Source organism: Saccopteryx bilineata, chromosome 7 (genome assembly GCF_036850765.1).
Source record: "Saccopteryx bilineata isolate mSacBil1 chromosome 7, mSacBil1_pri_phased_curated, whole genome shotgun sequence".
NCBI classification, from domain to species: domain Eukaryota; kingdom Metazoa; phylum Chordata; class Mammalia; order Chiroptera; family Emballonuridae; genus Saccopteryx; species Saccopteryx bilineata.
The window spans coordinates 23,746,187-23,760,308 of NC_089496.1; positions in this window are offsets into that span (position 1 = coordinate 23,746,187).

Genomic DNA, 14,122 nt, shown 5'->3' on the forward strand with positions numbered 1-14,122 from the left:
ACATCTGGTTGCTTAAGCTTCAGACCAAGGAAGTTTTACAATGAATTTCATAAAATTAGCAAAATACCAGATTGTTTTTGTTTATGGATAACTTCCTCTGTGGGTAACAGGTTATCATAACAAAATTTGTGCAAAGTTTATAAACTGTGAACCAAATTCCGACTCTTTTGTTTAGGAATCTTCAAGGAATAAAAACATAGCACTTAAGAATAAGTAATTATTTGTACCAATATTTTCACACTGCATATCAGGTAGTTTAAAGTTGCAAATCATTGTACAAGCTTTTAAAAATTAGAATTCATGACTGTCTCCAAAGATGTTGTAGCTTACACTGAAAGTTTTCGTAGTGTCACAGATGAGATGTATTTCATGTGTGAATATTTTATATCAAATATCTGTAAACTTTTGTTATCAATAAAATAAAAAATATATTAAATTCTGGTCTATAATTTATAAGCTATTTTAAGTGAATAATTTATTTAAAGTTAGTAATTATATAATATATATCTAATTCTAAATAATCTCTGAATTATATTAGCCACTTGAATTGATAAAATACATTTTCCAGAAACCAGAAATGAGGCTTTGCTATAATCTGCACAATAATTTTAATTGGAGGTCCATGTAAATGTATACTTTTTGTCTGTAAAGCTCTCATTTTTATTGATTTGATAAAACCTTTTCTGGTTTAATAACTGTGAAATCAGCTACACTTACTTTACACTTGATTTCTATGTGGATGTAAATGTTATCTTTGTTGAGTAATTACCATGAAAAATTGTACTTTTAACAGAAATAGCATAATTTTTAAAAGGCAGTGCATTTTAATACATTAACCCCCCACCCCAGGCATTTCCAAGGTGTTTTCTTGGGTCTTCCTTTAAAATATAATACTGAAAGTTTTCTAAATATCCTAGGAAAAAATCTTTTGTATTACCAAGTTTTTTAATTGTAAAATTATGAACTTTAAATAGATTTTTTAAGTTCGATCTTCTCAGTGAATTGCTTTCCATCAATTTGGAAATAAACTGGGGTTTTCTTTTTGTTTTTGCTTGAGATCTAGTGTATTGCTTTGAGCAGTGAAACTTGAAAAGATCTTGGTGTTTGCTGTGAGGGAAAAAATATATGAGGTAGTAGCTTATAAATTTAAGGAGAAAAAACCAGACATTATTATCTATTGGAACATTCTGTTTTCATGGATTCTACTGCTCTATAATTATCCCTGGGCAACATGTCAGTACTGTGTTCATATTTGTGTAATTGTCATCATCTTTCCTATTTTTTTTCCTTTTGATAGTCACTCATATCTTCTTTTTCCTTTGTGTGTGTGTAGATATACCTGTATGTTCTTGACATATTGTTGTGACATGTTTGAAACTTGTTCTTAAGATCCTTTCATCAACTATATTAGAATTCTGAGTAATCAGAAAAATAACTACGGAAATACACTCAGAGAAGTTGGTGATGATGACATGGAAATACTTATATTTCCTCTCCATTTATCGTGTCCTGTAATTTTCACTGACTTCTAACATTTCTTTTTTAAAATAATAAATACTTGCATCTCAAATGCACAGATGGCCTAACAGTTGTGCTGCCATAGCTGTCTTTGGTTGAGCTCACAGGTGTGGTTGTGTTTTCGATAGACCGTTCAGATGAAGCAGTAAACAACAGTACACAGTGGTGGTGAATGATGACAAAGTGGGATCTGGGAAGCAGGAGGAATGACAAAGAAAGGCACCTGTGAAAAACTTCTGTAAATGGCCTGGCAGCAGGTACAAGTGAATAAAGCTCACGTTGAGGTTCTGGAGCCAAAAGATGTTCCTCAGTGCTCCAGGTATGACATATCCAGGCAACCTGATTCTTTCTGAATGGATAGCATTCTGCATCTATCCTATTGTGCAATAAAATCTGTTTTACTGAGTGAGACTGTATAATGTATGTCCATATACATGTAACTATTTAAGTTGTCTTATTATGGATTTTCCCTAAAAATGATATACAATGGAATTGTTGGCAGAATTCTTTGAATGCCTAGAAAAGAAGCATATAATAAGATAGCTCTGTGGATCAAACGTTTTACCATAAATTGAAGACAGGGTCCAGTTTTTAAACTCTACGATAAATTTGTTCAAAGTTACTCAGAGCTTCTTACACCCAGTACCTAGCACAATAATTGGCAAGTATTTTATGTTCAATAAATGTTTGTCAATGGGAAAATTAGCTTTATTATCTTTTAGTCTGTTTTCTTTGGGACTATTTCTTTCAATTTCCTAAAGGGGGATATACTAGAATAATTTTTAAAAATATAATCCCAGCAAAGTTTTTAGCTCAGAGCGCTGATTTCAGGACCTCAGAAACGTGCCATCTCTGCTTGCGGTGCCCCTTTCTGCCTTCTTCTCGAAATTCTGTCATCCTTTCAAGGCCCAGCTCCTTCATAAAACCCAGAAGATTCTCTCAGCTGAACATTTCTCTTTGCTTTAACTCCTTGAGAACATCTACTTTCTACCTTCCGAATGGCTTGATGCTCTACTCTCCACCACCCTGAGCTCCCAAAGCATCTCCCACGCCTTGTTCCCTTGAGCGATGCTCCAGCACCTGGCTGTCAGGCTGGCCATAGTCGGTGGTCAGTCAATGCAGCAGTGGTTCTTGTCACTCTGTGAGTGTGACCGAGTCAAGCAGGCACCGGACAGACTGGAATAGTGTGACATAACGAGAATAACATTTGAAAAGTTGGGGAACATGTTCCACTTCGCTTAAACAGGAAAAAAAACAAAAAAATACACATCATCCTGCTACTCTATGTGAATCTAAGTTTTCTATTGTGTTGCATATATTAGTTATTTAAAACATTTTTGTCTAAAAAAACATGTGTTTACATGAATTTCTGAATTTGTCAGAAATACAAATTCTCAAATCCTATCTGAAAGAAAATGTGTTTAGATAATTTTCTCCATTCCCTACCACAGAAAATGGCAAACAAACGATTTTTCTTTGAAAAGAGAAAATACCTAACTTTGAGATAAATTACATACTATATAGCACAGAACCTGGAAAGATTGATCATTTTATTTGCCAATATCTATAATATCTATGTGAGTATATCCTAAAGGTCAGAAGGCTTGATTTCTAAGTCTGACGCCTTGTGCTTTGTTTCTACTTCTTCCTCTTTCCGGTAATGCTTGTTGTACACGCAGGGACCAGTCATTTAACCTTTCTGACCTTCAGTGTCTATGCCTAGTAAGTGAGTTTGCTAATCATTCAGAGAGATGTTATGAAAATAGTGTAGAGAGAGGCAACAGTTTTACTTCACAAGCTAGGCAGGGATAATGGAACTTGCTGGTCTATGTGTCGGAGGACCTGAAATTTAATCTGAAGTTGGCCACAAACTGTCTGTGTGACCTTGGACAACACACTTAAACTCCTAGGCCTTTTAAGGTCCTTGTCAGTAAAAGGGATGGCTAGTCTGGATGATTTGTATAGCTGCTGCAGCTTTAAAATACTGAAGTCCAGACCAGCATTCAACACCTGGCAGCATCATTATACAGCTGTTTCTATAACCCCCTAACCAAGAGTAGTGCCCGAGGATGGGACTCTGATGTCAGCAACCAGGAGAGGGGTCTGAATTTCAAATACGATTTATTACTGGAGTCTCCCTAACTTAACCTTCTGGATTTTCAAGACTGAACAGAAATGAGGACCTCTATAAAAAACTAGTGTTTTCATTAGAAATGGGGAGAGAGGAGCCAGATTTTAATCCTTTGGCTGAAACTAAGATGAATTAACTTAAACATCCCTCATTGCTAGCATATGATAAATAAATTACAATAGTACACATAGAACCAGGATGCTCAAGACTAGAAATTTTGGGTGATCACAGAAATTCCTCAAAGAAAGGAAGCATAACCTCGGGATATGCAACATGACCATAAACCCCTGAAAACATCAGAGGCGGCCAGTCTTTTCTGAGGCAGTGGGAAATGGGGTGGGGGGGGTGTCAAAGGCAGTAGGCTGTGAATCTGAGGGGTTCTGGCAATATCCGAAATTTCGAGAGCTGTTGAGCCAAAGCCATTATTAAAATGCATGTAGAGGAACAACAGGCTGTTGCCTCTGTATTCCTGTTTTTCACCACACTGGTCCAAGTATGTGGTTTTAAGGTCCCTCCTAGACGTGTAGGGTAAGGACATTTAGGCAGTTGGAACCAGATAGTCTTGTGTGATAAACTTGGCCTCACCATGTGACCTTGGTTCTTAAACTTTCAGATCCCCAGTTTCCCTCACCTGTAAAGTAGGGATACTATTATCCACAATAGGTTCGTGTGAAAATTAAATAAGCGCCTACTGTGCATTTTGCACTTACATATACTTAATAGATATTGATGCACAATCAATATCCTTTTCATGAAATCACATTTCCTAGTCTTTCTCTTTTTAGCAACAGTTAACCCTTTGACATATCCTTTCAACTGGGTACAATATATCCACCCATTGCAAGTGGACCAGCCCTAAAAGAGACCACACCAAAAACTGTCTTGGGCTTTGACAAACCACAGCTGCCTCTGGGTATAAGAGGAATGGATGAGAGGGTGGGTTGTCCCACCTGAGCTCTCTCCTTTCTGTCCAGACCTTATTTCCATAGTCTGTTCTTCACTGTCTTCCTCATTCTCTTCCCTCCACTGTTCATCCCTTCTCCACTGCTTTGGTTTGGCCCTTGGGCCACTCTATTCTGCCCCTTAAATCTGTACACATAATTGTGTTTTTATTTTAAATTTTTAGTGTGACAGAGACAGAGAGGGACAGAGAGAGGGGGACAGATAGGGACAGACAGGAAGGGAGAGTGATGAGAAGTATCAATTCTTTGTTGCGGCACCTTAGTTGTTCATTGATTGCTTTCTCATACGTGCCGTGACTGGGCCTTGCGAATTATGTAGGGTTTTGCCCTCTTGATGGAACATCTGTGATTGACAATCCAGATATGGGCATTCATGTCAGAGTTCAGGCCTCCATCACCTTCGAGAAATGTTTGCTCCTTCTGCTGCTTCCGTGAAACTGTTCTCTCCAACATCATCACTGATGCCGTCAACTGCCATTTTTTTCTTAGTTAAGCTCTGTACTTCTAACACTGATTTTCAATCTTTTCTTGAAATTATCTCCTCTCTTAGCCTCTATGGCACATGATTTCTGCCACTTCTTGATTTGATGTTGTTGTTGTTTTTGTCTTGCATTACCAGCTTTTCCTGTTGGTCCTGCCCTATGATTAGAAGTACCTTCCAAGACTGAGCAATCAGTGGTTGAATTGTTCTTCTGTTCGTTTGTACCAGCATACAAGCTACAGACCTTCCCCCGTGGTATGCACATGAAGATGGAGTTCCGTCATCCTTGTAGTATTTGCTGACTCAAACGTAACCACAGACCTGACCTGTTTCATTCTTTCCCTACCTATTCTGCCACCTGTGGATATGATAGCTCTTCAAATTTATGTCTTCTGGCCCTGGTCGGCTGGGTCAGTGGTAGAATGTTGGCTGGGCATATGGATGTCCCGGGTTTAACTCCCGGTCAGGGCATACAGGAGAAGCGACCATCTACTTCTTCATCCCTCTCCTCCTTCCCTTCCTGTAGCCATGGCTTGATTGGTTCTAGCGCATCAGCCTGGATACTGAATATGGCTCCTTAGAACCTCCACCTCAAGCACTAAAAATAGCTCGGCTGTGAGCATGGCTCCAGGTAGGTAGAGCATTGGCCACAGACGGGGGTTGCCAGGTGGATCTGGGTTGGGATGCATACGGGAGTCTGTCTCTCCATCTCCCCTTCTCTCACTTGGAAAAGAAGAAAAAAAACACTATGGTTTCTCATTCTGTTGACCTTCACCTTTTACTTCTCTATTCAACCAACAGTTATTTTAGGCCACTCTTTGAAATACTTTGCCTAATCTAACCCTGTTCCTCGATCTTTCAGGTTGACCAATTTCCAGAGGCCAACGTTCCTACCAAGTTTGCCTTCACTCCATCAGTGCCCTCTCCCTGACTTCTGCAAGTCTTCTGTCTGACACCAAAGCTGAACCAGCCTGAGACTGACATTTGAATCTCAGAGCCAGCCCACCCACCTTGCTGCTCAACTGTGTTTTCCAAAGAAGTAGCTTTCCTGAGCAGCCTGCTGCCTCTAGACCAGGGGTCCCCAAACTTCTTACACAGGGGGCCAGTTCACTGTCTCTCAGACCGTTGGAGGGCTGGACTATAAAAAAAACTATGAGCAAATCCCTATGCACACTGCACATATCTTATTTTAAAGTAAAAATACAAAACGGGAACAAATACAATATTTAAAATAAAGAACAAGTAAATTTAAATCAACAAACTGACCAGTATTTCAATGGGAACTATGGGCCTGCTTTTGGCTAATGAGATGGTCAATGTGCTCCTCTCACTGACCACCAATGAAAGAGGTGCCCCTTCTGGAAGTGCGGCGGGGCCGGATAAATGGCCTCAGGGGGCCGCATATGGCCCCCGGGCCGTAGTTTGGGGACCTCTGCTCTAGATAGTGCTACTGTGTTTCCCTAGTCAGTTCTCTGTGCTGCTTTCCGGAAGATAATTTCTACCTTCTCCTGTCTTCTCACATCTCCAGTATTTCCTTCTCATCCTCACTATCATGATGCCCTTGTTTTTTATTCCACTGAGAAGTTGAGGGAGAAGTCCCACACGCTTCCATTGCTTACTCTTCCTGAACTGCTTTCTTCAGTGTCTCCAGAATTCCACTCCCTTGGCCTCTTTTTTCTCTCACAACCAATCCTGTTCACTCTTTGTTGGCTATTTTTCTTCTTCCCAGCCTCTCAGCTGGTGTGTGTCAGTCAGTCTTGGCTGCTATAACAAAAACACCATAGATTGGGTGACTTAAACGAGCATCTGTTTATCACAGTTCTGGAATCTGGAAAGTCCAGATGCCATGGTCGGGGTCTTGTTGAAGACACACTCCCTGCTTTATAGACAGCCTGGTTGTATCCTCACAAGGTAGAGAGCAGAAGAGAAAAGCAAGCTTTCTCATGTCTTTCCTTATAAGAGCACTAAGCTCTTCATGAGGGCTCCACCTTGATCTAATTACCTCCCCAAGACCCCTGTCTCCAAATACCATCACATTGGGTATTAGGGGTTCAACACAAACATGGAGTCCATACGTTTGTTCTGAGAAACAGTCCTTAGACCTGATTCTCCCCTTTCCTCACTCTCATGCTCTAAGTAACCTCATCTAGTACCAAAGCTTTAAATATCATTTGCATACTGATACTCACAAATGTATATCTCCATCTGGACGTCCTTTTTGAATTTTAGACATATATATGTAACTGCCTACATATTTCTGCTTAGATGTCTAACAGTTATCTCAAATTTAACATGTACATAATTAGACTCTTCATTCTCTTCCCAAAACCATTTCTCCCACACTTTTCTCCATCTTAGTAAACAAACAAACAAACAAACAAACACTCCTCATTCTTCTGGTTGCTTAGTCCAAAATCTAGCAACTGAGTTTGACTCTCATCTCTTTTTCACACCCTAATTGAGCTCCATCAACAAATCCTGCCAGCCCTACAGTCACTCTTAGACCGCTAGTGTAGCCACCTTCCTCTGTTACCTGGTCTGTTACACTAGCTTCCTACCTTATCTCCCTGCTTCTGTCCTTGCCCTTCTGCCTTCTCTACCCAGCAATCCAAATGATCTTTTTATTTTATTGTATATATATTTTGTATTTTTCTGAAGTGAGAAGTGGAGAGGCAGAGACAGACTCCCACATGTGCTTGACCGGGATCCACCCGGCATGCCCACTAGGGGGCGATGCTCTGCCCATCTGGGCCATTGCTCTGTTGCAACTGGAGCCATTCTAGCGCCTGAGGTGGAGGCCATAGAGCCATCCTCAGTGCCTGGGCCAACTTTGTTCCAATGGAACCTTGGCTACAAGAGGGGAAGAGAGAGACAGAGAGAAAGGAGAGGGGGAATGGTGGAGAAGCAGATGGGCACCTCTCCTGTGTGCCCTGGCTGGGAATTGAATCGAGGACTTCCACATGTCAGGCCCATGCTCTACCACTGAGCCAACCAGCCTGGGCCCCAAGTGATCCTTTTAAAACTGAAGTTACATCATATCAAAACTCTCCAGAGTCAAGACTCTCCAATGTCATCCAATTTCCTGCAGAGTAAAAGCCAAGTTGCTTGCATGGTTTAAAAGGCCCAACACAGTCTTGTCCTGCTCTACCATTACCCTGGTTCTTTCATCACTCCCCTTGCTTCCTCTGCAGCAGATGCACTGGCCTCCTCACTCTTCCTCAAACTGACCAAGCAAGTTCATACCTCCAAGCCTCTGCATTTGCTGTTCCCTCTGGCTAAAAAGCTTTTTGCCCACTCATCTGCATGGCCACCTTCCTCACTTCCTTCAGGTCTCACTCAAAAGTCATTAGAGGGCCCTCACTGGTTGGCTCAGTGGTAGAATGTCAGCCAGCATGTGGATGCCCTGGGTTCAATTCCTGGTCAGAGCACACAGAAGTGACCATCTGCTTCTCCACTCCCCCTTCTATTTCTTTCTCTCTCTTCCCCTCTTGAAGTTAGGCTGTTTGAGCTCATTGGCCCTGGAGGCTGAGGATGGCTCCATGTAGCCTCCACCTCAGGCACTAAAAATAGTTCGGTTTCAAGCAGGGCCCCAGATGGGCAAAGCATCGGCCCCAGATGAGGGTTCTGGGTGGATCCCAGTTAGGGCACATACGCGGATCTGTCTCTCTTCTCCCCTCCTCTCATTTGGAAAAGAAGAAAAAAAAAACCAAAACAAAAGTCAATAGAGGGATGTTCTCTAACCACCCTATATGATGCATCCACTCCAATTTCTACCCCTCTTACTTCATTTTTCTTTCTTAGCACTTATAACCATCTGACCCATATTAGGTTTATTTATTTATTAGTGTAGTGTCAGTTTCTGTCCCATCTCCCAAATGTGACTTACAGATCAGAACCTTTGATTTGTATTCTCTTGTATCACTAAAGTAATTGGTGTTCAATATATCACTTGGCACATTGTGAATATTGAATAAGTATTTGTGGAATGAACAAATAAATGAACTCTCCTCCTGTTAGCTCTCAGGCTTACCACCAGCAAGTCTTTGTCTGAGTGACAGTTTATTAACTAAGAATAACTGTCTATAACATGTGCCTTTGTGCAATTCTTCCAAATTTAGGTATTCTACATCTGGCCAATATTCTGCTAGGAGGCTTCAGCTGGGATTGTTCACAAAGGTGTTAAAAATAACTAGACTTACACATCATAGGTAAAGTTATATCTAAAATGACTAATGATTAAGACTAGCTTGACCAGCTGATGTTGCAGTGGTAGAGTATTGACCTAAGACACTGAGGACCAGGTTTGAAACCCCAAAGTGGCTGGCTTGAGCGTGGGCTTACTGGCTTGAGCATGGGATCATAGACATGGCCCCATGGTTGCTGGCTTGAACCCAAGGTCACTAGCTTGGGCAAGGGGTCACTGGCTTGGCTGCAGCCCCCTGCTCAAGGCACATATGAGAAGCACTCAATGAATGACTAAAGTACCACACTGCAAGTTGATGCTTCTCATCTCTCTCCCTTCCTGTATGTCTCTCTCTCTGTCTCTGTCTTTCTCGCTTAATAAAATAGAATAAAATAAAAGACTAAGACTATAAGTCTGTATATTCAAGTAGTTGAAACTTTCTCTTACACTTGAATGTGTGTGTAACAAGTGTAAGTTTTGTTTAAAACCGTTGTCTCTCCTCATATAGAGAGTGGGAAGCAGTTTGGAAGCAGAGGTGGCCAGATTCATATTTTAATCCATCACATTGTTTCCTACCATCTTATTACTCAGGTTCTTTCGTGCCTGATGATAGCCAGTGAGGGGTAGCATAGTGCTTAGAAGTTGGGGCTGTGAAGCCTGGTTATGTTGGTTCAAATCCAGGCCCTGCCACACAGTAGCTTGTGTTCACGGGTAAGTTACTTAACTTCTGTGAGTCTCGATTTCTCAATCTGGGCTCAGTCTCTGCCTTGAGGGTTGTTCTGAAGATGTAATAAGTTAATCCATCTAAAGCACAGGATTGGCACACAGATAGTACATGTTAGCTATTTTCTATTATTATTACCAATATTTCTCCTGATAAAACAGCTGTCACTTCTTGGAGTTTTACTGTCTTTGTTCCTGGGCATCTGTCCCAGGATTTACTGCACATGCTCTGTGTCCAATTGGTATAACCATCACACCCTTGGAGGGCCTGTTAGAAGTGTTATATTCTGAGTCTTCTTCTCCCCCAGCCCCCATCATTTTCCTTCCTTTCTCCTTCTCATAAATGCTGCCTTTCCTTACTTTCTTCTGTTTCCTCTTGTGACTAAGACTAGTTATGAGATCTAGTCTAGATTTATGCATTAGATCTCTCTGTCCTCTCCTTCATTCTTCTGCTATCTCTTTCTGCTCTCACTAACAGAGTAAGATTTCTAGAGCAAAAGGACCTGTCATATCACCAGGAAGAGCCACTTGAAGCAAATCTTTCAGAGCTCTTACTTCCTGGGTAGAATTTTGCTCCTTCAAGCAGCCTCTGCTTTAGAGATCAGAGGCCCTTTATCAAAGACTGTTCCCCGTAAAGTGGATCAGAAAGGCCATCTCAGCACTTTTAACCCCTGTGTGGGTTATACTGGCAGCATCTAGTGCTTTAGAAAACACTAACTTGTCTCTCAACAATCATGGGCTAACCAAAAAATGAATCATAACTTATTTGTATTCAGAGGCGGATTTAACAGTGGGCGCACCAGGCATGTGCTCTGGGCCCCGACTTCTGAAGGGTCCCACAAAACCCCAACTTTACACTTTTTTCTAATGACACCAAGTTTGGTTTCATATGTGCAATTTTAACATTAATAGTACATAATATTTTTTATTTATTTAAAAATATGGTTAACATGTATTTTTATTTTCCCTCTCTCTTTTTTTAAGGGGCTCAATATTTTTATCTGCGCCCGGGCCTCAACCAACCTTAATCCGCCTCTGCTTGTATTGCTTGTTGACCCTAGGAGGCATCAATGAAATAATGTGGTTGCTTTGGTGACTAATAAAGATCAGTTCCAGTGATGATGTGAATATAGGAAGGAATGAAAGACATGTTCGGTGGAAACATTTTTGTTTCTTTCTCCTGTTAGATTAGGAACTTGTTGTGTGAAGGGGCCATTCCTACTGTATTCACTTTTTTTTTTTTTTTTTACAGAGACAGAGAGAGAGTCAGAGAGAGGGATAGATAGGGACAGACAGGAACGAAGAGAGATGAGAATCATCAATCATCAGTTTTTCATTGTGGCAGTTTAGTTGTTCATTTATTGCTTTCTCATATGTGCCTTGACCGGGGGCTGCAGCAGACCGAGTAACCCCTTGCTCGAGCCAGCGACCTTGGGTCCAAGCTGGTGAGCTTTGCTCAAACCATATGAGCCCGCGCTCAAGCTGGTGACCTCAGGGTCTCAAACCTGGGTCCTCTGCATCTCAGTCCGATGCTCTATCCACTGCGCCACCACCTGGTCAGGCCTGTATTCACTTTTAATGCACACGACTTGTGTCCTGCTCAGAGCCTTACTCACAATATATGATCAGTATATAAATATTCCCTGAATTTTTGCTTTTCAAGATTTAGATAAATGCGGTAAAAAAATTCTGAGTATACAAGACTAAAAAGATAAAACCATGAATACAGTAAAGGTAATGTTTTATGTGATTGTCATTCAGGTAGCTTTGTAAACTATCCAATTCTAAGCACTAAAGTGTCACACTGGTAAAAAAAAAAAAATTACCATAGATCTCTACAGTCCTATAAATTTTTATAGCATCTATTCTGTGGTAATTATTACTATAAATTATAGTGATGTGGAAATATATCTTAATTTCCTCTATTACTTGTAACACTCCTTGGGGAACTAGTTCTTAACTGTTGTAACATACACATCATATACAATTAATAGCAGTTTGCTGAATAAATGAATGAACAATAAATGGATGACATTTTATTATACTTCCATTCACTCAGAATGTTTGAAAAGATTTTACTAAATTGAATGGTCTTAGTAAGTAAAAGTTACTATTTATATAATCTACGTGGATTGACATTAGAATATAAAATTAGTGCGGAGGACCCGGGTTCGATTCCCGGCCAGGGCACACAGGAGAGGCGCCCATTTGCTTCTCCACCCCTCCGCCGCGCTTTCCTCTCTGTCTCTCTCTTCCCCTCCCGCAGCCAAGGCTCCATTGGAGCAAAGATGGCCCGGGCGCTGGGGATGGCTCTGTGGCCTCTGCCCCAGGCGCTAGAGTGGCTCTGGTCGCAACATGGCGACGCCCAGGATGGGCAGAGCATCGCCCCCTGGTGGGCAGAGCATCGCCCCTGGTGGGCGTGCCGGGTGGATCCCGGTCGGGCGCATGCGGGAGTCTGTCTGACTGTCTTACCCTGTTTCCAGCTTCAGAAAAATGTAAAAAAAAAAAAAAAAAAAAAAGAATATAAAATTAAATAAATCAAAATTAAAATAAACATAACATTTTTATATGTTCCTGTCAAGATGGTAGAGTAGCTTTACTGAGGTATAATTGACAAATAAAAATTGCATATATTATGGAAAAGCAAAACAAAAGATCTTCAAGATCTTTAAATTACAAAATGAGGAGAAAATAACTGGTTTCCTAAAAATATATCTTCATCTTCTATTTTTGTCTACCAATACTTTACCATGTTTTTGAAAGAAATATGCTTTTTCTAGTTGACTAGTTGAATGAATTCTGAATAAAAGGCAATGTTATATTTTAGTTGGAAAGATTTAAGAAGCTGAAGTACCTAAAAAAGACAATATAATAACCAAAGTGATTAAAATTATTGCATTTTAATTTTTATTTAATACATTTGTATCTTGACACATTATATTCCTAGACCAAAATAGTTTGTACATCTCTATTGCTTGAGCAGGAGGAAATCATTATAATGAAAAGAGTTATTGAAAATGGTCCATGTTGTGTAATTCCCAGGATAAATGGGCTGAGTAGCAAATATTTCTGTTGTGAACTGTTTTATACTGAAATGTGCATTATTAAACCCATTTGTTGAATACATTGAAAGATCGGATATCTTTTTAACCCGACACTGGAAAATGGTTTTTGCCATTCCTCTCTTTCTTTGCTCAGATCTTGTTAGATATTGCTTCTGGGTTTTCTGGAATTCATCCCTGTTAAAGGGAGAAAAATCATAGATGAAGAAAACAGAAAAACAGAATTTACAATTTATAAACACATTTTAAACAAGATCGTAAGAAATTTAAAATAGTATCCATAACAGAAACAGCATGTGGGAAAGCATATAGAAAGACTTGGTGGGTGACTATGTTTTACACTATCATAAAGATCCTATGCACTTGAAGACCACAAAATTCACAGTAGTTATTAGGCTGTAAGAACTTGAATGTAAGGAAAAGAATGCTCACAATCAGGATGGTGTGGGGTGATTATGTCCCTTTGATCTTATAAGTATGTTAGTTTATGAATACTGTGTGTTAAAGTATATAAATTTAAGCACTGTCCTTTAAAATATTGTGTGTGCAATCAAGATATTTTATTTCATTTGGAATAATCATATGTGAGCCTGATTCCATGTTCCAATTACCACTAAAAAGTAATAGTTAAAGCCCTTGCTGGAACATCAGTGGAGCACCCAAACACTCGAGTTGAAGGTAATATCAACAGCTGGAGTGGAAGGAGCAGAAAGCAGTCCCCCTCCTTGAGGGTCCTTTTCTTTCTTCTCCAGTAACTTTATTTATCTAGAGTTTAATTGGAAGTAGGACATTCAGATGTAGATTCATTAATTTACTCATTCATTCAATATCTATTGAGTGCCCACTAGCTTGGTCCTAAGCATAGGGATGTATTATAAGAAAGTTGTTAATGTGGTATTGCGACTTCTGTAGAGATTACAAAATTAAAAATATAGAATTGGAAGTCATAAATGGTGGTGAAAGTGTCTGTGAAGCAGATGGACATTGAGGGAAGTTTGGTGCAGAGACAGGTGATGTCATGTTGAGATGTGAAGGGGATATGGGACCAGTTGCAGGGGTCTT